We start from the raw sequence: 25460 nt of genomic DNA, 5'->3' as shown, positions 1-25460 counted from the left end.
ATGGCTGATCCATTTCCCCCTCAACCCCATTCTTCTGTCTTCTCCCCATCACCTTTTGCGCTATGACTAGTCAAGAACCTATGAACCTCTGCCAAAAAATGCACCTAGTCACCTGGCCTCCACAGCCACCTGTGGCAACGAAATCCACAGATTTACCAGCCTCTTTTCTTGAAGCTGTGCCCTTGAGTTTTAGACTCTCCCACCAATGGAATAATCCTCTTCACACCCACTCTATCCAGGCCTTTCAACATTTGATAGGTTTCAATGAGATTTCCCCTCATTCTTCTAAATTCCAGTATATACAAGCTAAAGCCTTGAATCGTTGCTTTCTTTCATTCCTGGAACCATTCTTGTGTGCCTCCTCTGAACCCTTTCCAATGTCAGCACATCCTTTATTAAAGAAGGGACCCAAAACTGCTCACAATACCAAGTGAGGCCTCACTAGTGTCTTGTACAACCTCAGCATTACATCTTGCTTTTATGTTCTCATCCTCTTGAAATGAACGCTAACATTGCATTCTCCTTTGTCACCACCGATTCAACCTACAGATTAATCATAAGGGAATCCTGCACAAGGACTTCCAAATTCCTTTGCACCTTAGATTTTAGAATTTTATTCCCATTTTTAAAAAAAAGTTTATTCTTTTATTCCTTCTACCAAAGTGCATGACCGTACACTTACTGACACTGCATTCCAGCTGTCACCTCTTTGCCCATTCTCCTAATCGAAGTCCTTCTGCAGCCTCTCTGCTTCCTCAACACTACCTACCCCTGCGCCCATCTTTGTAACCTTCACAAACCTGGTTTCAAAGCAATCACTTTTCAATATTGAAATCATTGACATACACCATTTAAAAAATGCAGACAACTGGACAAGGATCCCTTTATTCCCACTATATCTCCTGCCAATCAGCCAATGCTCTATCCATGCTAGTAATTTTTCCTGTAATTCTATGGGCTGTTATCTTGTTTAGCATCTTCATGTGTGGCACCTTGTCAAAGGCCTTCTGAAAATCCAAGTACACAACACCCGCCGATTCTCCTTTGTCTATCCTGCTTATTATTTCTTCAAAGAATTCTAACAGATTTGTCAGGGAAGATTTTCCCTTGAGGAAACTATACTAACTTTGGCCTATTTTGTCATGTGCCGCTAAGTACCGTGAAACCACATCCTTTACAGTTGACTCCAACATCTTCAGAACCACTGAGGTCAGGCTAACTGACCTATAGTTTCCTTCCTACTGCCTCCCTCCCTTCTTGAAGAGTAGAGTGACATTTGCAATTTTCCAGTCCTCTGGAACCATGCCAGAATCTATTGATTCTTGAAAGATCATTAGTAATGTCTCCACGATCTCTTCAGTTACCTTTTGTAGAAACCTGGGGTGTAGTTTATCAGGTTCAGGTGACTTATCTACCTTCAGATCTTTGTTTCCCAAGCACCATCTCATTAGTAATAGCAACTGCACTTACTTCTACCCCCCGACATTCTCCAACTCCTGGCATACTACTGGTATCTTCCAAAATGAAATCTGATAGAAAATTCTTAATCTGTTTGTCTACCATTTCCTTGTACCCCATTACTATCCAGTGTCATTTTCCACTGGACTAATATCTATTCTTGCCTCTCTTTTACTCTTTATGTATTTGAAAAAAAACTTTTGGTATCATTTTTGATATTATTGGCTAGCTTACCTTCATAGTTCATCTTTTCTGCCCTTACGATTTTTTTTAGTTGCATGTTTTTTTAAAAAAAGATCCTAATCCTCTAACTTCCTTCTAATTCTAATTTTCTATTCTGTGTTCTCTCTTTTGTTTTTATGTTGGCTTGGACTTCCCTTGACAGCCACAGTTGTGTCGCCCTGCCTTTGGAATACTTCCTCTTTAGGTTTCAGTTCAGTGTCTTTGACTTGCCACTCAAACTCATTTTGTAGAGTGACTGAAGCAGCTGAGCCAGTGTCCAATTCCATTTAATTACTTTATCATTCACTTCTGGTGTAAGCCAAATTGCTTGTCTCTTGTTAGATTTTGCATTGTAAATCTCAAGGCTATCCAGACCTGTGTCACTCTTATCATTATCAGATTTTTGCTCTTAATGCAGATTAGTGGTCTTTTTGAAACTGCAACTTGACTTTTTATCTTTTTCTCTTCCTTGTATGGTCCATTTATTTTTGCCTGCCTGACATGCTCTTTGTATGCGTCTTATTTTGTTACATTTTCTGCAAGTTTTGACTTTAAACATGCATTGGTCTGGTGTATGTGAGTCCCTGTCACAACTGTAACACAATTTGTTTAGCCTGGCAGGTTTATGTTTAGACGTAGCAATGTTATTCACGTTCACTTTCATTCCTGACTGCTACCCAATTGCATCTGTCTGCCCTTTCCATGCATACAGCAATTTCAATTGTTTAAACATAAGTTGTGTTTCAGTTAGGAGTTGCTTTGAATGCTTTCTTGCAAGATTCCACAAACTAAACAATCTCTCAGTGCATTAAACCTGTTACTGAACTGGCAATGCTGAGACAATTTTTTCAATTCAGACACATAAGCTGAAATGGATTCCCCTTCTTTTTGATTCTGCTTATCAAACCTAAAACATTCTGCATTCATCAAGAGTTTCTGTTCTAAATGTCCTGTATCAGTTTCACAATATCATCAAAATTCATTTTGGCTAGTTTAGTTGGAGCAAATTGCACTTAGCAAAATGTCACTCTCTTTTCATTAGTTTCTTGTTTGCTTCAAAATACTTTTCAATTTGTTCAGTATACCTAAGCCAGTTATCAGTTGTGCAACTGAGCACATCTTTCTTTCTAATGTAGACAGCCATTTCTGCTTTATTTATTGTTTATTAATTATCACTGTGCATGAACCCGTGGATTTCGTCCATTTGCTACTTTTTTAAAAAAAAATTTGACTATCTCGCTGCCCTTCAATAGGTAGGTATTCACCTCTGGTTCATTTTAAAACTACCTCGTAGCTACTGTTATATTTAGCAGGGAGAGTTTTTCTTCCTTCTACCGTCTGCGTGAGATGATGGGGCTGTCGGGACTTTGAGACTTTTTTTTTTACCGTGCCCATGGTCTGTTCTTTATAAAATTATGGTATTGCTTTGCTCTGTTGTGACTAATTATGTGGTTTTTGTCAGTTTTAGTCTTGGTCTGTCTTCTGTTTCTGTGATATCATACTGGAGGAACATTGTATCATTTCTTAATGCATGAATTACTAAATGACAATAAACGAGGACTGAGTATCCTCATAATCTAATCTAATCTCCAGAAACTAATTGGGAAGAAAAACTTGGGAGCCCAAGAGAATGTGCACGCTTAGCTTTACACGCACCTATGATGTGCTGGTATATTGAATGCCATTCGTGTACTTATGACATATACCTGTAATGAATTATGTAAACAAAAAATGAATGCTTACTCAAACAATATATTTGCAATATTACTGAAATATTTTAAAATACTCTACATTAGTGCCAAGTGTCTGTATGTATGCAGGCAGAAGAATCAGAGCCTGGTGGCTGAATTTACCAAAGTGCACTTGAGGAATGGAGCAGTAAGCATTCTTGATGGTGGTGGAGCAGTGGTTAAGTCAAGTCAAGTCAAGTCACTTCTTATTGTCATTTCAACCATAACTGCTGGTACAGTACACAGTAAAAATGAGGCAATGTTTTTCAGGACCATGGTGCTCCATGAAACAGTATAAAAACTACACTGAACGACGTAAAACAACGCAAAAACTACACTAGACTACAGACCTACCCAGGACTGCATAAAGTGCACAAAACAGTGCAGGCATTACAATAAATAATAAACAAGACAATAGGCACAGTAGAGGGCAGTAGGTTGGTGTCAGTCCAGGCTCTGGGTATTGAGGAGTCTGATGGCTTGGGGGAAGAAACTGTTACATAGTCTGGTCATGAGAGCCCGAATGCTTCGGTGCCTTTTGCCAGATGGCAAGAGGGAGAAAAGTTTGTATGAGGGGTGTGTGGGGTCCTTCATAATGCTGTTTGCTTTGCGGATGCAGACTGTGGTGTACCTCCTCTCTGTATGCTGACTCATCGTTCTTGCTGATGAGACCCACCACGGTCGTGTCATCGGCGAACTTGATGATGTGGTTCGAGCTGTATGTTGCAGCACAGTCGTGGATCAGCAGAGTGAACAGCAGTGGACTGAGCACACAGCCCTGGGGGGCCCTTTGCTCAGTGATGGTGTTGGAGATGCTGCTTCTGATCCAGACTGACTGAGGTCTCCCAGTCAGAAAGTCTAGGATCCAGTTGCAGAGGGAGGTATTCAGGCCCAGTAGGCTCAGCCTTCCAATCAGTTTCTGAGGAATGATTGTGTTGAATGCTGAACTGAAGTCTATGAACAGCATTCGAACGTACGTGTTTTTTTTTTGTCCAGGTGGGTTAGGGCCAGGTGGAGGGTGATGGCAATGGCGTCGTCTGTTGAACGGTTGGGACTGTATGCGAACTGCAGGGGGTCCAGTGACAGGGGAAGCAGGGTCTTGATGTGCCTCATGACGAGCCTCCCGAAACACTTCATGATGATGGATGTGAGTGCAATGGAACGGTAGTCGATGAGGCAGGACACTGAAGACTTCTTTGGCACGGGGACGATGGTGGAGGCCTTGAAGCATGTAGGAGCGATGGCACTGCTCAAGGAGATGTTGAAGATGTGTTCTCCTCACATTGGCCACAGTAAGACGCATATGTTGAGTGTGTTGAGTCCTCTTGTGATGCCGGTGATGTGTTGATATTAGTTAGGCAGAGGTTTCCTCAAGCCAGACTTACTAAGGTCTCCCTGTCAGAGGTGAGGTATTGACTGCCGTCGGATGGTGGTGGTGATCTGTCTTGGTAGGTTGAATGGTCAGCACTTCAATGCCAGATGTTCCAGATGGGGAGCAGGAATGAGACAAGACAGTTAAGTTTGTGCACCATGACGAGTTTAGTATAAACCAGATTTCACTACTGCCTTTCTCTTAACTGATGTTGCCATCCAATCCACCTGGTGGATCAAAAAACCCTCAGGCTCAAGCATTGCATCAGGAGAGTGAACCATGTCTCTGAAACAAACTATACAGGAGTCTCTTGTGTCCCTCTGATAAAGCAATCTTGCTCTAGGTCTTCCATCTTGCTCTGCAATGATTGTACTTTGGCCAGAAGGTCACATCTGCAAAGTAAATAAATACATTACCTGTAAATTTGTGAGGCTAGGAATATTTTCAGTGCATTGATAGTGCAATATGTGGAACTGTCTGGGTAAAGCCCTATTTTTCTCTTGTCTGATAGCAAAGATCAGTTTACAATTACTCTTAACCTGCTTTGTTTTGCAAGAAGAGTTTTAGATTTTTGCTGATTAAAACTCTTTCCCTTACAAAAGAGCCTGAATGTGAATGTCCTAGTATTGGGTATAGTGATCTGGTGTATTCCATTTATATAAAAAAACAGTTATTCATATTTTAGCCCATGTGATGTTTCCTATTTCCCTTCAAATGCAAATATTAATGATGAAAGAATTTGCATTTCCAAAGGATGTTGGAAAATCTTTTCTAACCAAAACTTTATATAAGTTATGCAGACAACAAACAACAGGAATTCTGCAGATGCTGGAAATTCAAGCAACACACATAAAAGTTGCTGGTGAACGCAGCAGGCCAGGCAGCATCTCTAGGAAGAGGCGCAGTTGACGTTTCAGGACTCCTGACGAAGGGTCTCGGCCTGAAACGTCGACTGCGCCTCTTCCTAGAGATGCTGCCTGGCCTGCTGCGTTCACCAGCAACTTTTATGTGGGTTGCTATAAGTTATGCAGGTTACTTTGCCTGATACAAGGTCCTGAAAGCAAATATAAATTCAGAAATTGCTTTGTTTTGATTATATGGGTTCAGATGTTAATGTTGGTCAATATAGAAGGAACTCACTTATTCAAGCACATCTCTTGGCACTTTGTGAGTACAAATGCAAGTTTTAATGTATTCCCAAAAGATAGCACCTGCCAATTTAGCACTGACTGAGATCACAGTGATGTGTCAGATTATATGGTGGCTGTTCACTTCGGAGATGAGCTCTAAACCTGTATGCTTTATTTGTATGCACCTCTGCACCATCCCCCAAAAGTGAAACTTCCTGGTAGTAAAGCATTTAAACTCCCATTCCTGAACCAATTTTTGCTCCATGGCCTCCACTTGTGCCAAGATGAGGCTACCCTTGGAGGAGCAACACCTTATATTCTGTCTGGGTAGCCTCCAACCTGATGGCACGAATATTAATTTCTCCTTTGGGTAAAAGAAAAAAAAATCCCCCTCTTCTATTCCCCTTTCTGGCTTCTTTCCTCTTCTCACCTGCCTATTACCTCCCCCTGGGTCCCATCCTGCTTCCCTTTCTCATATGGTCCACTCTCCTCTCCTATCAGATTCTTTTCTCTCCAGGCCTTTACCTTCCTTTCCCACCCACCTGTCTTCTGCTATCACCTTAACCTTCTAGATATTCTCCTAATCTGCCCTGCCCCACCTTCCTATTCTGGTGTCTTCCCCCTTCCTTTTCAACCCTGAAGAAGAGTCTTGGCCTGAAACGTTGACTGTTCACGTTCATTTCCGTAGATACTGCCTGACCTGCTGAGTTCCTCCAGCATTTTGTGTATATTATTTTATCTCATGGTATCTTATCTTTCTTAAAATGTTTCGGTAAATTCAGAAACTCTGGAGCAAAATGTAGGTGGCAATAATTTTTCATGCAACGAACCTCTCATTTTTGGTATTGATACTGCAAGTCTTAATAGAACACTGTTTCCATGGCAACCAAGCATATTCATCCTTGTGAAAGGAGGCCAAACTGCAAAGTATTCCAGCTATGATATCACTAAAGTCAACTTAATGCAGCAAAAACTTATTTTCTTGAAGACTTGCTTTTAATTTTGCCATGGTAATTCAGCCTTCAATTGTTTTCGTAAATGCTTATTATCTTCAGTGATTAGTTCATAAAGACTCCACTATCATTCTGTGTAACATAATACTTGTCGCTTAGTATTTCTCCACATTTATGACCCAACTGACTGATCACCCATCTATCTATGATTGTTTGTAGCCTCTTTCCCAACAGATAATCTCTTGTTAAGAAGCTTGGATAAACTGTGCCAATATAAACCTATTTGTGTCTGTAAATGATTAAATTAACATACTTTTCCTGGAAGTATTTATGGCTGGTTCTGTCTCTTAGTTTAATTGATTTTCTTTCCCTTGCTTTTGGAAGTGATGCATCTGGCATTCTCTTTACTTCTCAAATAATTCTCCTTATTTACACTTGGAGCCTTAAGGTTCAGAAAATTCCTGTACTCAAACTTCCTTGTCCTTATCTTTGTCTACATCCCAAAACCTGTAAGTGGAAGCTTTAAAATTGGAAGGAAATTTTTTTTAAAAATCTGCAGAATTATATTAACTCAATGATGGAACTTCAAATAGATTCTTTTGTTATGAATGAGGAAGAGGGGCAGAAGCTGTTTTAGAATCGGTGAGAGTGGTTCTTTGGGCTCCAATACCTCTTCCCCCATGGTAGTGACAAGAAGGGGGCATGTCTTGGATGATGATGGTCCTTACTCATGGATGTCAGCACTTGAGGACTGCCTCTTGATCATGTCCTCGATGAAGAGGGTTGTGCTTGTGATGGAGCTGCCTGAGTCAACAACTCTGTGCAGTCTCTTTTGATCCTTTGCAGTGGTACCTCCATACCAAGCTGTGATGCAAGTGATCAGAATGCTCTCCAATGTACGTCTATAGATTTTGCATGAGTCTTTGGTTATGCACCAAATCTTCTCAAACTCTTCATGAAGTAGAGCTGCTGATATGCCTTGTATCAATATGTTAGGCCCAGGCCAGATCCTTCGAGATATTGACACCCAAGAGCTTGAAGCTGCTCGTCTTTCCACCGCTGACCCCTCAATGGGCAGGTTCTATTAACTTCCCTTTCCTGAAGTCAATTCCTTGGACTTCCTGACACAAAATTTGGATTGTGTTTTCGACACCAGTCTAACAGTCAATCTATCTCACTCCTGTACTATTCCTCGACAACAGTGGTGTTATCTGCAAATTTATAGATGATGTTTGAGTTGTTCTTAACTACATAGTTACGAAAGCAGTTTAAATGGTTTTGGCATGGACTAGATGGGCAGAAGGACCTGTTTCTCTGCTGTACGTTTCTAAGACTGACTGTATGAATGTAGGGAGAAATATAGTTTGTCATAATTTTTGAACAAATGTCACTCTTGAATGTCAAAACCATTTACAATAAAGAAGTTAATAATGCTTCATAATCACTTTCAAGTCAAACAAAATAATATTTGTATCGGGTAATTAAAAATTGCGAGCAATGAAAATCTAGAAAAGCAAAATTAATGGACAAGAGAACAGACTTATGGTCAACTAATCTGACAGATGCTTGAACAACACATTCAAATATACTATTGCATATTAAAAGGATCTTAGTTTGGAATGAGCTGAAACCATTCTAATTGCATTATTGTTTTGATATTGTTGATAGTTGGCAACATTTTGTAAAATATCCTTAAAAATATTTATTGAATCTTTGATATATCCTAGAACAAATTGATTTCTTTATTTTTAAACTATGCAATATTCCTTTCCAGCCAACCATTTATGGGAAATAGGCCTAGGAATCAATTTGAAAGCAAAGATGTTTCGAAATAGCACCTTTTATGACTGATATGTTAAGAATTTTTAATACTATTATCCATAAATGAGTATTATCGTTTTTTGCCATGGTATCAGCTGTAGTGTCTTAGGAAAATATTTAGTTAATTGATCACAAAAGTATTTGAAGATCAAGAGCAACATGCTCAAAGTGCTGGAGGAACTCAGCTGGTCAGGTAGCATCAATGAAGAGGAATAAACAGTTGGTGTTTTGAGCTGAGACCCTTCATCTGGGCAGCATTGTGATCCTTGTCATCTATCTGCTGCCGAGTCATACAGGATCCATTTTAACGTACTGTCTAAGAACAATGCACCAGTGCTGTTTCTGCAAAGTTCTTTAAATTCGTTGAAAGGATATGCGAACCAGTATTTGTGTCTTCTTCCCCATGCCAATATTCCCAGTTTTGAGATCTTCGTTACACTCAAGTTGTTACCTTGGGAATATATTGTTTATTTACCTGACACCAGACTGTTGAAGCAGGTACTCTACTGTGAATTCAGTCACAGGAGGGGCAGAAAAAAGATTGAAGGATATGCTCAGAATCTCTTCAAGCAATGCATCTTCCCCACTGATTCTCATAAATTTCTCGCCTTTGACTGTTCAAAATGGAGAAGGTGCATTTGGATGATATTGAGAACCTTAAGTCCATTGAGAGCTCGCAGAAGAATTTGTAGAAGAAATATGCCACCTCTGAAACTGGTCCCCTGTCTACCTTTTGTGTATCGCAAGCCCTGTCTTTAGATGAGTCTTGTTTCCAATATTGACCTTGTCAACCAGGTCAGAACCCATAAAACCAATATGGATGCATAATAAAAGTTGCTGGTGAACGCAGCAGGCCAGGCAGCATCTCTAGGAAGAGGTACAGTTGACATTTTGGGCTGAGACCCTTCGTCAGGACTAGCTGAAAGAAGAGTTAGTAAGAGATTTGAAAATCTCAAATCTCTTACTAGCTCTTCTTTCAGCTAGTCCTGACAAAGGGTCTCGGTCCAAAAGGTTGACTGTACCTCTTCCTAGAGATGCTGCCTGGCCTGCTACATTCACCAGCAACTTTTCCGTGTGTTGCTTGAAATTCCAGCATCTGCAGATTTCCTTGTGGATGCATAATGTTCTCAATCCCAACAAATTACCTAGGAAGTGTTTCCTGTTGATCTTGCTCCTGGACAAGGTCATAGATTAACAGAGTTCAGTACTTCGTGAAATTTCTGCTCTCTCAGGAGATTCCATATATCAGGTGGCATTGTTTAAGGTAAGATCTCATATCCCGGAACAAAGATCACAGGATTAGGAGTAGGTGATTTTTTTTTTCACTGTAGCCCACTTTGCCGGTCAGTAAGATCATGGTCGCTCCATGTTCTGAAACTTTAAACCCAACTTTACTCATTCGCTTTTAAGAAAAATCTACACAACTAAAGATGTTTACCCAGCATCTTTTGCAGCTGTCAAATTTTGACTACCTTTTGCATCTTGAAGTGTTTCCTGACTTTATTTCTTTTAAAACCAAGCTTGCCTCTAAGTATCTCTTCTATAATATTTTTTATGCCTCGTTTAGAATTTCGTGTGCAGTCCCAGTTGTCATGGTATAGGAAGGATGTGGAAGCTTTCAAGAAGGTGCAGAAGAGCTTCAACGGGATGCTGCCTAGACTGGAGATTTTTAGGCAAATTTTAATAGTTTTCTCTGAAGCATTGGAGGCAAAGGCATGACCTGATCAAAGTATGTATCTTTTTGTCTGTTAAGAAATGCCTAATATTAGAGGGCATGCATTGAAGGCGAGTGGGGGAAAGTTCAAAAGAGATGTGCAGGACAGTTCTTTCTTTAAACACACAGAATATGCCTGTATAGCACAGGCAGGGGTAGTAGTGGAGGGAGATTTGATAGAGGTGTATGTGGGGCTTTTAGATAGGCATCTGAATATGCAGAGAATGGCAGATATTTACCATTTCTGGTCAGAAGGGATTAAGTGTTATTAGTTTAATTAGATCTGTACAACCTCATGGGTCAAAGAGCCTGTTTCTGTATCGTACTGTGTTCTAGATTCTGAAAAGCCAAATATTTGCTGTTCTGTTTTGTGATTGAGTATTTTGAACAGCTTTAGTTAAAGAATGTGTGTTTAAAAATATTATGCAAGTACATATTTGTCACCATATACAGCCCTGCAATTCACCTTCTTGTGTGCATACTCAAATCCGTAGAATAATAACCATAACAAAAGCAATGAGGGACCGCCCAACTAGGGTGCTCAACCAGCGTGTAGAAGACAACAAACTGTACAAATACAAAAAGAACAAAATATTGATAAAATAATAAGCAATAAATATCAAGAACATGAGATGAAGAGTCCTTGAAAGTGAGTCAGTTGGCTCTGGGAATGTTTCAATGATGGGACAAGTGAAGTTATCCCTTTTGGTTCAAGAGCCTGATAGTTGAGAGGTAATAACTGTTCCTGAACCTGGTGGTGAATCCTGAGGCTCCTGCATCTTCTTCCTGATGACAGCAGCGAGATGAAATCATGTTCTAGGTGGTAGGGGTCCCTGATGGATGCTGATTTCCTGTAAAGGCATTTCGTGTAGATGTGCTCAATGGTTGGGGGGGTGGGCTTAACCCATGGTGGACTGGGCCATATCCACTACATTTTGTAGGATTGTCCATTCCAGGGCAATGGAGTTTCCACACCAGACTGTGATACTCTTCACTACACATCTATAGAAGCTGTCAGGTTTAGATGTCATGCCAAATCTCCACAAACAAGGAAGTAGAGGTGCTACAGTGCTTTCTTTGTAATTGCAGTTATTTGCTAGGCCCCCCCCAATTGTCTCATGGGCTCTGGTTTCCTTCTCCTGAAGTCAATAATCAGCTCCTTGGTCTTTGTGTTTTGTACTTTTTCTTCTGTTAAATTCATGTGCATAATTGCTGCCGATAAATGTTTTGTGTTGTTTTTTTTTAACCAGGTATACAGGTCATGTAAACACGAGGAATTCTGCAGATGCTGGAAACTCAAGCAACACACATCAAAGTTGCTGGTGAACGCAGCAGGCCAGGCAGCATCTCCAGGAAGAGGTACAGTCGACGCTTCAGGCAGAGACCCTTCGTCAGGACTAACTGAGGAAAGATTTAGTAAGAGATTTGAAGGTGGGAGGGGGAGGGGGAGATCCAAAATGATAGGAGAAGACAGGAGGGGGAGGGATGGAGCCAAGAGCTGGACAGGTGATAGGCAAAAGGGATACGAGAGGATCATGGGACAGGAGGCCTAGGGAGAAAGAAAAGGGGGAGGGGGGGAAACCCAGAGGATGGGCAAGGGGTATGGTCAGAGGGACAGAGGGAGAAAAAGGAGAGTGGGAGAAAGAATGTGTATATAAATAACGGATGGGGTACGAGGGGGAGGTGGGGCATTAGTGGAAGTTAGAGAAGTCAATGTTCATGCCATCAGGTTGGAGGCTACCCAGACAGAATATAAGGTGTTGTTCCTCCAACCTGAGTGTGGCTTCATCTTTACAGTAGAGACAGTCCTTTCAGGTGAGGCGATGACTTCACCTGTGAGTCGGCTGGGGTGATACACTGCGTCCGGTGCTCCCGATGTGGCTTTCTATATATTGGCGAGACCCGACACAGACTGGGAGATCGTTTTGCTGAACACCTACGTTCTGTCCGCCAGAGAAAGCAGGATCTCCCAGTGGCCACACATTTAATTCCACATCCCATTCCCATTCTGACATTTCTATCCACGACCTCCTCTACTGTAAAGATGAAGCCACACTCAGGTTGGAGGAACAACACCTTATAATCCGTCTGGGTAGCCTCCAATCTGATGGCATGAACATCGACTTCTCTAACTTCCGCTAATGCCTCACTTCCCCCTCGTACCCCATCCGTTATTTATATACACACATTCTTTCTCTCTCTCTTTTTCTCCCTCTGTTCCTCTGACTAAACCCCTTGCCCATCCTCTGGGCTCCCCCCCCTTTTCCTTCTCCCTGGGCCTCCGGTCCCATGATCCTCTCATATCCCTTTTGCCTATCACCTGTCCAGCTCTCGGCTCCATCCCTCCCCCTCCTGTCTTCTCCTATCATTTTGGATCTTCCCCTCCAACTTTCAAATCCCTTACTCACTCTTCCTTCAGTTAGTCCTGACGAAGGGTCTCGGCCTGAAACGTCGACTGTACCTCTTCCTAGAGATGCTGCCTGGCCTGCTGCATTCACCAGCAACTTTGATGTGTGATACTGATCATGTACTTGTACTGAATGATGCTGTACATTTCACGTATCTGTACTTTCCTGCGCACTTGCGATAGGTCTTCACGCTGGATCTCATGCTGGTACAAACTTTAACTTGAGCCAGGTAATTTGGGTTTCTTTCTTTGCTTTGTGGCTGCTTGTAAGGAAGCAAATCTCAAGGTTGCATATAGTATACATGATAATAAATGTACTTTGATCTGTGGAACTGCATTAATGAGAAGTATAGAGTCTGAATCTATTATTAGATTAGATTAGATTCAACTGTATTGTCATTGTGCCGAGTACAGATACAAAGCCAATGAAATGCAGTTAGCATCTGACCAGAAATGCAAAGAATAGTGTTATTTACAAAATAACTGCAAATAAAAAGTAAGTGCTACAGCACACAGATATAAAAGTACTGAGACAGTACAATATGGGTGCAATACTGCTTAGTGCTCTGATGTGAGATTCAGCAGGGTCACAGCCTCAGGGAAGAAGCTCTTCCTGTGCCCGCTGCTGCGGGAGCGGAGGCTCCTGTAGCGCCTAGCGGATGAGAGGAGAGGTTAGGGTGAGATGCATCCTTGATAATGCGTTTCGCCCTGCCCAGGCAGAGTTTATGGTAGTATAAGTAGGGGACCGTGCACAATTCTGATTTGATGGAGACAGATGTGAGAGTACAGAGGAACATCTGGAAAACTTCTGAAATGCCCGTTTCGCTACCGCTGCTACTGTACGGTAACCGGATTCTCCAGAGCAGAAGGCCCCGAATCCTCGGCTTTGCTTGTTTCAGCGGCCGGAGCTAGGTTGAAGGCGCTCGGCAGAGGATGGCGCTCGGGAGGCTGTATCAGTGGGGCTGGTTGGAGGCTCGAAGTTTTGGGACAGATGGACTCAGTGTTGGCTGAGGTCGGCTGCTTCCAAGGCATCGGCAAGTTGACGGTGCCTGAAGGTTTATGGCAGGGTGTTTCTCCCTTTTGCCGCCTGCTATCGGGGACTCAGGAATCGATCAACTCGGGAACTTTGAGACTTTTTTTTTACCGTGCCCATGGTTTGTTCTTCGTCAAATTATGGTATCACTTTGCACTGCTGTAATTATATGTTATAGTTATGTGGTTCTGTCAGTGTTAGTGTTTGGTTTGTCCTGTTTTCTGTGATATCACTCCGGAGAAACATTGTATCATTTCTTAATGCAGGTATGCATTTCTAAATGACAATAAAAGAGGACTGAGTGTTCTCATAATCTAATCTAATAATTTATGAATCTCTAAGTAAAATTTCACTGGCTGATCAGGACAGAAACTAGGAAGATTACAAGACAAAGGAAAAAATTCAAAATTCAATACTAGGAAAATTCAAAATGTTCTTGATTTGTTCTTCAATGTTGAAGAATTGAGATTTAAGATTTGTAAATGTTAATTTTCTTTGTCAATGAGCTTGTTGACTAATTTTTTTTTGGCGTGTGCCTGCATGCGTGCGACTCTGTGCGTCTGTGTGTGCATGCGTACGTCCGTGATGTCTTTTTACAAGGCACGGAGCGAGAGAGAGAGAGAGAGAGAGAAACTGTGTGGTGCGCCACTTCTCGCACAGTATTTTTCCCTTTAATTTACGAGGTCGAGTTGCGATCTCGACACTAAACTCGGTACAGATGGAAAGCGTACTCTGGAGCGGACCAGACTGGTTTCGAACCCGGGAACCTCCCCTTCCGGGTCCGGCACCAATGACATTGTGACACCAGCCGGCCCAACTAATGTTTCTATTTTCTGTCTGTTTGATTCACTAAAAACAATTCTTCATAAATTCAGAGTTACACTGCATAGAAACAATTTTTGGCTTAACTTGTCCTTCTCCGTTTAAACCTTCCTTGTCTCTACCACCTCCTGTAACATCTTGTTCCAAACAGCCTCCACCCTCTCTTTGAAAAATCTGCTCCCTGGATTCCCTTTAAATCATCCCCATCACACCTGCACTCTATGGTGTCTACCTTTTGTTACGTACCCTGTAAGTGGGTTGCCAAACCAGCAGAAATGGACCACTCAGTTGGAGTCTGGATTACTGGAACTAAGAAAGTTTTATTAAATAAATAAGCAACACAGTACTCTAATCAAAAGGATAATAAGTGCAACAGTTCAGCAATGATAAACACACATGTACACAGAACTAGGATAATAGGATCAATCAAGCTCTATCGCCGTCTAGGGGTAAATGACCAGTTTCAAGTGACGCAAAGTTCAGTTCAATTGAGTTCAGTTCAGTTCGCAGTAATCACTGTTGTGCCGTTGGGGGTGGGGGGGGGAAAGAGAGAGAACGAATGAATATTCAAATCGGATTCCAAACAGACCTTCGATATTCCTCGCAGTCAGCTTTCGGGCGAGCCCTTTGTAATGTCTTCTGAGGTCACCGACTGTGACCTCTCTATTCCACACACGATCGTTCTTCAGCGGTGAACCCGGCACCCAGGCAAGGGCGGACACACACCAGGTTCCCGCCAACCGTATCTTTCTACCCAGTGCGTCTATGGCTGATCCCGCGATCAGACCTCCAAAACTCCCACCGACTTGTGGGGCGCACCGCTTCCAGGGTCTCGTTACCTCGTGGTGTCGTGTGTGGTGTCTTAGCGAACCTGCCCCTTTTTATCCCCCTGCTGGGGTATCGCCTGTCCATCACACTTCAAACAGTTCAGGGTTCAAAAGGAACCGGTCTTGACAATATTCAGACTGGTGTCTCCTTCCGTTAAACTCTCTCGTCTCTTCATTAACATTTCCAAATGCTGCTTCATTGTCTTACTTATCTCTCTCTCTCTCTCTCTCCTGAAGACAGGTGGCAGATCAACTGTTGATCCCACTGGTGCTAGCACAGGACAGACACTTTTGACTACCCTAACCTGTGAAAAAGATTGTGACCGTGTTAACTCTGTATGTGCGTCATAATTTTATAAACCTTTATAGCATCATCCCTCAGCTTCATGTTCCAGGGAAAACAGTTCAAACCTATTCAATGTGTTTTTATAACTCAAACCTTCCAGTCCAGCAATATTTCTGTGAATATTTTATGCACCCTGTCTAGATTGATCACATCTTTCACATAGTGTGCTCCAAGTGCATTTAATACTCCAAGTGCAATCTAACCAATATTTGTACAACTGTAACATGACACCTCGAATCCTTTACTCAATACCTTGTCCAGAGAAAATAAGCATAGTATATACTGCTTCATCACTTTGTCTACCTGTGATGCCACTTTTGGCAAATAATGTATTTCCTGCTCCTTCCCCCCCACTCCAGCATATAACGGTTCAATAATACTCCACAGAGCCCTGTCACTCACTGTACATGTCCTGGTTTAATTTCCCAAAATACATCTCTTCATAATTTTCTGAGTAAATTTCCATCTGCCATTCCCATGCTCACATTTCAAATTAATCTATACCTTGTCATAACCTTAGGCAGACATCCTTCTCTAGTGTTCACAATACCACCAATTTTGGTGTCATTTTTAATTTGTTAATTGTGCATTCGCTTCCAAATCATTGATATCCATAACAAACATTAAAAGACCCAGCCATAATCCTTCAGCACACCACTGGTTACCGACCTCAGATTGGAAAAACAGCTCCCATCTACCAACGTCTGCCTCTTACCACCAAGCCAATTTTACAAGGGGTGATTGATAAATTCGTGGCCTAAGGTAGAAAGAGTCAATTTTAGAAAACCTAGCACATTTATTTTTCAACATAAACATAGTCCCCTCCTGCATTTACACACTTAGTCCAGCGGTCGTGGAGCATACAGATCTTGGACCTCCAGAAAGTGTCCACAGCAGGGTGATTGATAAGTTCATGGCCTAAGGTAGAAGGAGATGAGTTATATAGCTCTCATTACACGCACGTGCATTTCAACTCTTTGTTAGTAACGCATCAGTTAAGAACTCAACAGGGGTGATTGATAAGTTCATGGCCTAAGGTAGAAAGAGATGAGTTATTAACTTCAAACTTATGCATAATCAATCAGAGGGGACTATGTTGAAAAATAAATGTGCTAGGTTTTCTAAAATTGACTCCTTCTACCTTAGGCCACAAACTTATCAATCACCCTTCATATATCCATTTCACTAACTCACCCTGGATTCCATATATTCTAACCTTCTAAACTAGTTTATTTTACAGGATCATGTCAAAGGCCTTGTTAAACTCCATCTTGTTGGCCACCTCCTCAAGTGGCCAAACATTTTAATTCCTATTCCTTTTCCGACATGTGCCACCCTCAGAGTGGAGGAGTAGCACCTTGAATTTTGTCTGGGTAGCCTCCAACCTGATGTCTTGAGTATCAACTTGTTTTTAAAAGAAAGTCCCCCTCTTCTCTCCCGCCCCTTTCTGTTCTCCACTCTGAGCTCTTGATTCTTCTCACCTGTCTGTCATTTCTCCCTGGTGCCCTTCCTCCTCCCTTTCTCCTATGGTCCACCTTCCTCTCCTAGCAGATTCCTTCCTATCCAGCCCTTTATCTTTCCTATCCACCTAGTTTCACCTATCATCTTCTTGCCATCCTTCTTCCCCCTCCTTCCAGTTTTTTATTCTGTCATCTTCCTCCTTGCTTCCAGTCCTGAAGAGAGTCTTGGCCCAAAAATGTTTATTCAGTTCCATTGACGCTGCCTGACCTACTGAGTTCCTCCAGCAGTTTGTGTGTGTGTATGTGTGTGTTGCTTCTTCAATCTTCTTGGCCAGCTTCTCAAAAAAAAACTCAGTCACATTTATGAAACTATATGTAATTACTCCTTGCCTTTGAAAAGGTTTGTAGTTCTCTGACTTCTTTCAGCCTTTCATAAATAAATTCAACATTAGTCGTTCTTCAGTCTTCCAGTTCCTCACCCATAGACAGTGACGGTACAAAAATCTCTGCCAGGCCCTCAGCAATCACTGTCTAGCTTCCCCGCAATTTTCCAGCATACTCCTGATCAGGCCCTGGGGATTATCTACTTTTATTTCAAGACTGCCAACACCTGCTCCTTCATAGGTCAATATGCTTCAAGATGTTACTGTTTTCAGATTGTTGTTTGGAAAAAAAAGCAAACTGGCTTGCTAATGTCCTTTTGTTGAAAGAGATTCTCCATTCACATGCACATGACCCAGTTGAACCTTAACTAGTGATTATAATGGTAAAAATATTCCATTGGTTGAACAATGAAGAGCCACTACTTCCCCTTCCAGGTTGTGTTAGAAATAACAATGCCCATTCCTTTCAGTGTTTTTTGTTTAAAAACCTCCATAATGTGTCTCCACTGTTTGCTGAAATCTTCATGTTTTATTGCTTTCAGAGCTGACAGTGTTTTTGGTTGGCTTCTGATGTCAGAAATTGCTTGAATCCTATCCTAGAATGTTTAATTTCTAGATGACATTGTAAATCGGGTTGTCATGCTTTAACTTTAAAATTGTTATTCATGACCTTCTACGTGCAGCTGTTTTGCCAAGGGTTCAATGTTCTGCAATCCCTTCCCGAAACCTTTCCACTTTTTCTCCACCAAGGTCTCGGATCAAAACCCAATTAACCAAACGCCTGGCCAACCATTGCAGTCAGGGCTTGTGTCTTTTACTTACCATCTGATTTTTTTTGATAGTGTGATAGTTGGTATTGTTCAGTGGAAATTTGAAGTAAAATAAACTGTTAGCTTTCATTTGTCCAAGGACAAACTGAAAAGCCTTATCAAAAATTAACAAACGCAATAAGTGCTTAAAAGGTCTTGAAGACTTTTTTAAAAGAATACAAGGGAACCTTAATTTATATCGGACTTCAAAACATACTTGTTAAATTGCTTTCACTTACTGCTTACTTAAGTAGATTAATACCCTCTAAACTGTCAGGTACCAGGATGCAATTTACGTATAAACTACACAGCCACTGTAGCAGCTGATGTCATTCACTATTGGCCAGTTTCTGAGAAATGATGAGTCAGGTTTATTTTTTACTTGTTCCCCTGTACAGTTTGATAATTATTCCTTTATACATTCCTTCTGCTCATTAAATCTATTTGAGAGAATGGGCATGTGATATAATGCAGATCCTTGCAAATGGTATGATGGATTGACTAAAGGAGATGCGTACAATCAACCTGTACTCAGTTGTGCACAGCTTTTGATTTATTTTTCTTCATGTATGCCAGTGGAAAAAGCCTCAAATTTCTATTTGAGAACCTTCTTGGTACAACAAAGGACAGAAATAGAACCCAATTATTTTACTCAGTATTGAAGCGTTATGTACCTTATCAAGATTGACAAGGGTGACTTCAAGAATGTTTCAGTTACAGCTGAGGTTCTAATACGACATCAGTATTCCAACAATCAGAGAAAGGAAAGGTTTGTGGAGTGCCTGTGGAAAGGTTTGCTTTGACCACGGGTTATCTTGATTAAATAGTATTATATTTGCATCTGGATTCCTTGTTCTTTTGTTTTTGGGCAGTATAGCTATGTTGGTATGTGTAATGCTCTTCCACTTTAGGGTTTAGGCGGTATTTTTATAGATTCTTTTGTGCGCATGGTGTTACAACTTTTTTTTTATTTTGTCTAAGGTCTCAACTTGTATAGATTGGACTAGTTGAAGTTTTCACTAAAATACCTGTTTCTAAATAACAGTGGAGGATTCAAACAATCTGATGCACAAACTCACCATGCCAAGTGTATCTGGAGAAGGAAAGGAATTATCAGTGACTATCGGGGCATGATGTAAGGTTTGGCAATTTATTGACAATTCCTTCCCCATTCACCGCTAAGTGCTGCTCAACACGCTGAATTTCTCCAGCAGATTGTTACTCTGGATTCTAACGTCTTCACTCTCCTGTATTTCCAATAATGACGGCTTTTCAGGTTTCAAAGTTGTTGAACGTGTTTGATTTTTGTAACTAAATGTTTGTTGGTATATGGGTAGCAGAAGAATGTGATGTGGTAGGAAAGGATGAATTTGTAAGGACCTCACACATTTTTTAGTTGTGAATGATGCTCTTTATTGGACTAGAAGGAGATTAATTTTGCTTCTGTTATCTCTGACTGACTTAAATTTTAAGCTAGTATCTAGAAAAGGCAAACATCAGGAAGAAGGTACAGAGCATACACCACCAAGTTCAGGAATAGTTATTACTCCTCAACCATGAGGCTCTTGAATCAAAGGGGATAACTTCCTCAACTTCACTTCCCCATCATTGACATGTTCCCACAGCCAATGGATTCACTTCCAAGACTCTTCATCTCGTGTTCTCGATATTTGCTGCGTATTTGGGATGGCATGGTGTTATTTCTTTTGTACTTACAGTTTGTTGTCTTCTGCACTCTGGTTGAATGCCCAAGTTGGGAGGCCTTTGATTCTGTTATGACGATTATTCTATAGATTTATTGAATATGCCCACAAGAAAATAAATCTCAGGGTCGTATATGGTGACATATATGTACTTTGAACTTTGGACACTGTTGTTTGAAGTAAGTAGTCACTGCTGGTAAATTGCAGTCTACACAAATGCAGTCATGAAGTAACTTCCTTTTTGAGGAAGTAGGTTTATATATTCAGTGTAAAAGGAAGTCCATTCTGTCTGTGTGATATTTTGTATTGGCTGAAAGTATCATATTGTTTAATGGTGGTGGTGCCCAATAACTGCTGGCCTTTCAGCTTAGCATCTATGGTTAGTGGAGTCTGTCTTTTGGGCAACCATCTCTTAAACACGTGTGAGCTAATTACTAAATCTGTCAAGTCATCTATCAAAATTGTTTAAATCAAGCACTCCAGATGGAAAGGAAGTGAGAGCCAGTTTAATTTTTATCATATCAGCAGATAATTTTGCAGTAGTAGTAGTAGACCCCAGACAAATAAATTAATTTAGAACACACAACTAGCTGGAGGAGCTCAGCAAGTCAGGTAGCATCTATAGAGGGAGTAAACACTTGACTTTTCAGACTGAGATCCTTCATCAGGACCTGATGCATGGTCTTGGACCAAGATGTCAACTGTTCATTCATTTTCATAGATGCTGTCTAACTTGCTGAGTTCCTTCAGCATTTTGTGTGTATTGCCCGAAATTTCCTGCATCTGCGTGTTTAGTGTATTTTAGAATCTGTTTTGTTTTTCTTGTTATGAAGTACTTCTGTTTCTTTTGAATTATTACGGGTTAAAACCTATCATGAACAATAATAATTAAGAATATGAACTGAAAGGAGGAAATGTGTAATGAGTTTCAGGAAGAGCAGAACAGAGTCAGAATCATTACTGATGTGTGAAATTTGTCGTTGCAGCAGTGCAATGCCAAACTTGAAAAACATGCTGTGAGTTACAATGGTAATATATAGTGCAAAAGAGGAATAGTGAGGTCGCGTTCATGAGTTCATGGGCTATTCGGAAGTCGGATGACAAAGGGGAAGAAGCTTTTCCAAAAATGTTGAGTATGAGTTTTCAGGTTCCTGCAATTTCCTGATGGTAATAATTAGAAGTGGGGATGTGGCACTTGGTGAGGGTCCTTGATGATTGATGCTGCCTTATTGAGGAACTGCCATTTGAAAATGTCCTCAATGGTGTGGAGGCTGATGATGGAGCTGTCTGAGTCTACAATTCTCTGCAGCCTCTTTTGACCCTATGCATTGTAGCATCTATACCAGGCGGTGATGCAAACAGATATATCTGTAGAAAGTGGCTCGAGTCTTTGGTGACATACCAAATCTTCTCAAACTCTTAATGGAAGAATAGCCACTAGTGTGCTGCTTTGATGATTGCATCAATAGCGGGCCAAAGATAAATTCTCAGATGTTGATAGCCTGGACTTGAAATTGCTCACCCTTCCCATTGCTGATACCCCACTGAGGACTGGTGTGTGTTCCTTTGACTTTCCCTTCCTGAAGTCCACAGTCTATTCCTTGGTCTTGGTCTTACTGATGTTGAGTGCAAGGTTCTTGTTGCAGCACCACTCAACCAGCTAATGTATCTTGTTCCTGTACGCCTCCTTGACACCATCTGAAATTCTGCCAACAATAGTTGTGTCATTAGTAAATTTGTAGATGGTGTTTGAGCTGTGTCTAGCCACACAAACATGGGCGTAGCAAGAGTAGAGCAGTGGACTAATCACGCGACCTTGAGGTTTGCAATGTTAATTGTTAGTGAAGTAATGTTGTTTCTAATCTGCATAGACTGTGGTGTCCCGGGGAGGAAGTCAAAAGATCCAGTTGCAGATGGAGGTATAGAGACTTAGGTTTTGTAGCTTGTTGATTAGGACTGAGGGTTTGACTGTGTTGAATGCTGAACTGCAATCAATAAACAGCAGACTGACATAGGTATTGCTGTTGGTATTACTAATGCTGTGCCACAGACTGCGGTAGAGGCCAAGTCCGTGGGTATGCTTAAAGTGGAAGTTGATAGTTTCCTGATTGGTCAGGACATCAAAGGATATGGCAAGAAGGCAGGTTTATGGGATTGAGTGGATTTGGGATCAGCCATGATGCAATTGCGAAGCAGACTTGATGGGCTGAATAGCCTAATTCTGCTGCTATGGTTTTATAGCCTTGTACAACCTCCTTTATCTCAATGCCTTGACAGATTAGCATACTCCACATTGATCTCCCCATCCTCTATGTCCTTGATAAATATTGATGCAAAGTACTCATTTAGGACCTCACACACATATCATCCCTATCCAAGCACATGTTGCCTTCTTTATCCTTAAGTGGCCCTTCCCTCTCCCCAGTTATCCTTTTGCTCTGATGTATCAAATGCCTTGAGTTTCTCTTCCTTGCTGATTTTAGAGCCCCTGCTGGATGCAGCTAAACTTCTTGTCCTGAGCAAGTCCTGGAGTCTGCAGTACAATTCCATTAGAGTGATTGCAATTTTCTTATTTTTAAGTTCTACCCATGTCGACACCTCTGTTACATTTTTCTGAGTACAGCTATGATATTGTTCCTGATTAATAGCGTAGCTCCCCCCCCCCACTTATGCTTCCTCCTCATTTCTGAGACACATTTCCATGTACTGATCCATGCTGTAAGTTCAGCACCCTTGCACATTTCATTCTTAACGTAAGCACACGCCAACCTGCCCATCCAATTGTGCTGTTACCTTGCCCGTGTTTGTCATTACAGTTCAGTTTGAAGAGGTTTGGTAAATCAACAAAAACACTCAAAAACTTCTTTCGATGTATGGTGGAGAGCATTCTGACAGGCTGCATCACTGTCTGGTATGGGGGTGGGGGGGGGCGCGGATGCTACTGCACAGGACCGAAAGAAGCTGCAGAGGGTAGTAAATTTAGTTAGCTCCATCTTGGGTACTAGCCTACAAAGTACCCAGGACACTTTCAAAGAGCGGTATCTCAGAAAGGCAGCATTCATTCTTAAGGACCTCCAGCACCCAGGCCATGCTCTTTCATCAGGTAGGAGATACAGAAGCCTGAAGGCACACACTCAGTAATTCAGGAACAGCTTCTTCCCCTCTGCCATCCGATTCCTAACTGGACATTGAACCTATGAACACTACCTCACTTTTTTAATATATATTGTCATGTGACCGGCAACAATGAATATAGAATTGAGTCAGGTTTTATAAAAACAAACATTTATTAAACTCTGATCAACAATAGCGAAAAATATTCAAACGTCTAATTTAACTGAAAGTTAACTGCTATATGGCAACTCTGGAACAGTTCTTAAATGGGTAAATGCGAAAACAGTTCTTAAAGTAAATTCGAACACAGTTCTTAGAATGATAAATTTTAAAGTCCGAGATTTATACAGTCAATTAGGAGAGACGTTCCTGAAGTAAAGAATTCCTCGAAGACATTACTGCTGATCCCAGCCTTGTCCGCAGGATTCACGACGACAGAAATAAAACGGTTTAAAGGAACTGACCTTTTCCTCTGGAGAATCGACGCTGCACTATCCTTCCTACTTTAGCAGGTCACTTTTACTTGAACAAAGATTCAATAAAGGTCGATCCTCTCCAAGACTGCCAAACGATATCAGCTTTACTCGCTTGGCAAATTCCTGTATTTTGGTAAGGTCTTCACTCTCCAATACTACTTACAATAGAAAGTAGAACTCCACTTTAAAACAAAACTGCATCATAAGCTGAATATGCAGCAAAACGGAGTTCTGACACAAAACTAAACTGAAAACTAACTGCATCACCAGGGTCTCCCTTTCATATACCTGTTGAGAACAGGTCATCATGTGACTTCACTGGCGGGAAAATTACATCATGTGACCTCCGCAGGACCATTACATCATACTCATAAGACGGTCACAAGATATCCATGAAGTATGTAACAATATAATTTCTATTTTTTGCATGATTTTTAATCTATTCAATATACATATGCTGTAATTGATTTACTTATTTATTTTACTTTTTTTTTCTTCTATATTATGTATTGCATTGAACTGCTGCTGTTAAGTTAACAAATTTGACAGCACATGCCTGTAATAATAAACCTGATTTTTGATTCTGAAGTTTGCTGATGATACCACTGTTGCGGGCTGTATTAAAGATGCTGATGAATCAGCATACTGGAGGGAGATTGAAAATTTAGCTGAGTGGTGTCATAACAACAACCTCTCATTCAATGTCAGCAAGACCAGGGAGCTGATTGTAGACTTCAGGAGAGGGAAACTAGCGGTACTCACTGAAGGGTCAGAGGTGGAGAGGGTTAGCAACTTGAAATTCCTGGGTGTTATTATTTCAGAGGACCTGTCCTGGACCCAGCACGTAAGTGCAATTGCAAGGAAAGCACAGCAGCACTTCTACTTCATTTGGATTCTGTGGGGATTATGCATGACATCAAAAACTTTAACAAACTTCTATAGATATGTAGTGGACGGTGTATTGAGTGGCTGCATCATGGCCTGGTATGGAAGCACCAATGTCGTTGAATGGAAAAGGTCATTTAATGGTAGTGGATTCGGGCTAGTACATAACGGGTAAAGCCCAACCATTGAGCACCACTGCATGAAACGCAGTCGTAGGAACTCAGCATCCCCACCACCCAGACCAGGCCTTTTTCTCACTGGTGTCATCAGCTACGTTCCCTCTAAGCTGTGTGTGCGCACACACTTTTTCAACCAGCGCACAAAGGAAATGAATGTGCGCACAAAAGGTTAGTACCTAAAATAATGTAGTAATTAATAATTATACTTATTGAACATAATCTTTTAGCTAATTGTTTCTGTTAACTAGTTAATCAGTTTTTCAAATACCACAATGCACGTCACTAATTTACGTCACCTCACCTTTCCTGTTCCGGTTTGTACAGCTGCGTCACAGCAGCAGCCATCTCTGGCGGACAGTGTTCATATCGTAAAATTTACAAAGATCTGTTTCAAATTTGTAGATAGCTTACTAAGTTTTTATTGAAAAAGATCAGTCAAATGACCCTGTGGCTAAATACTGTCACAAGAAATTGATAAATATCACATACAAAGTAACTTTACAGGTGTTAAGTGATGAACTGGCTGTACTGTGCAAGATTCTGCAAAAGAGTGGCCTGACATCGATTCATTCAGTTCATTTTGCGCGAGGCAAAATTAACAAGATGAGAAAGCAGT

The 25460-nt window shown here is 41.2% G+C and overlaps 1 protein-coding gene across 4 annotated transcripts in view; it reads left to right on the top strand.

Moving 5' to 3' along the window:
• Positions 1 to 25460, top strand: part of osbpl11 (oxysterol binding protein-like 11) — a 138978-nt gene that overhangs the window by 7075 nt on the left and 106443 nt on the right. The window contains exon 1 of one of the 4 annotated variants that reach the window (XM_063052427.1): positions 12948 to 13037. The exons of the other annotated variants lie outside the window; for them this stretch is intronic. The gene's annotated coding sequence lies outside the window, so the exon portion shown is untranslated. Of the gene's footprint in view, positions 1 to 12947; positions 13038 to 25460 lie in introns of those variants that run through there. 4 annotated transcript variants of the gene reach the window in all.

Source organism: Mobula hypostoma, chromosome 6 (genome assembly GCF_963921235.1).
Source record: "Mobula hypostoma chromosome 6, sMobHyp1.1, whole genome shotgun sequence".
In the NCBI taxonomy this organism is placed as follows: domain Eukaryota; kingdom Metazoa; phylum Chordata; class Chondrichthyes; order Myliobatiformes; family Myliobatidae; genus Mobula; species Mobula hypostoma.
This window is presented reverse-complemented; position numbering and strand designations above follow the sequence as displayed.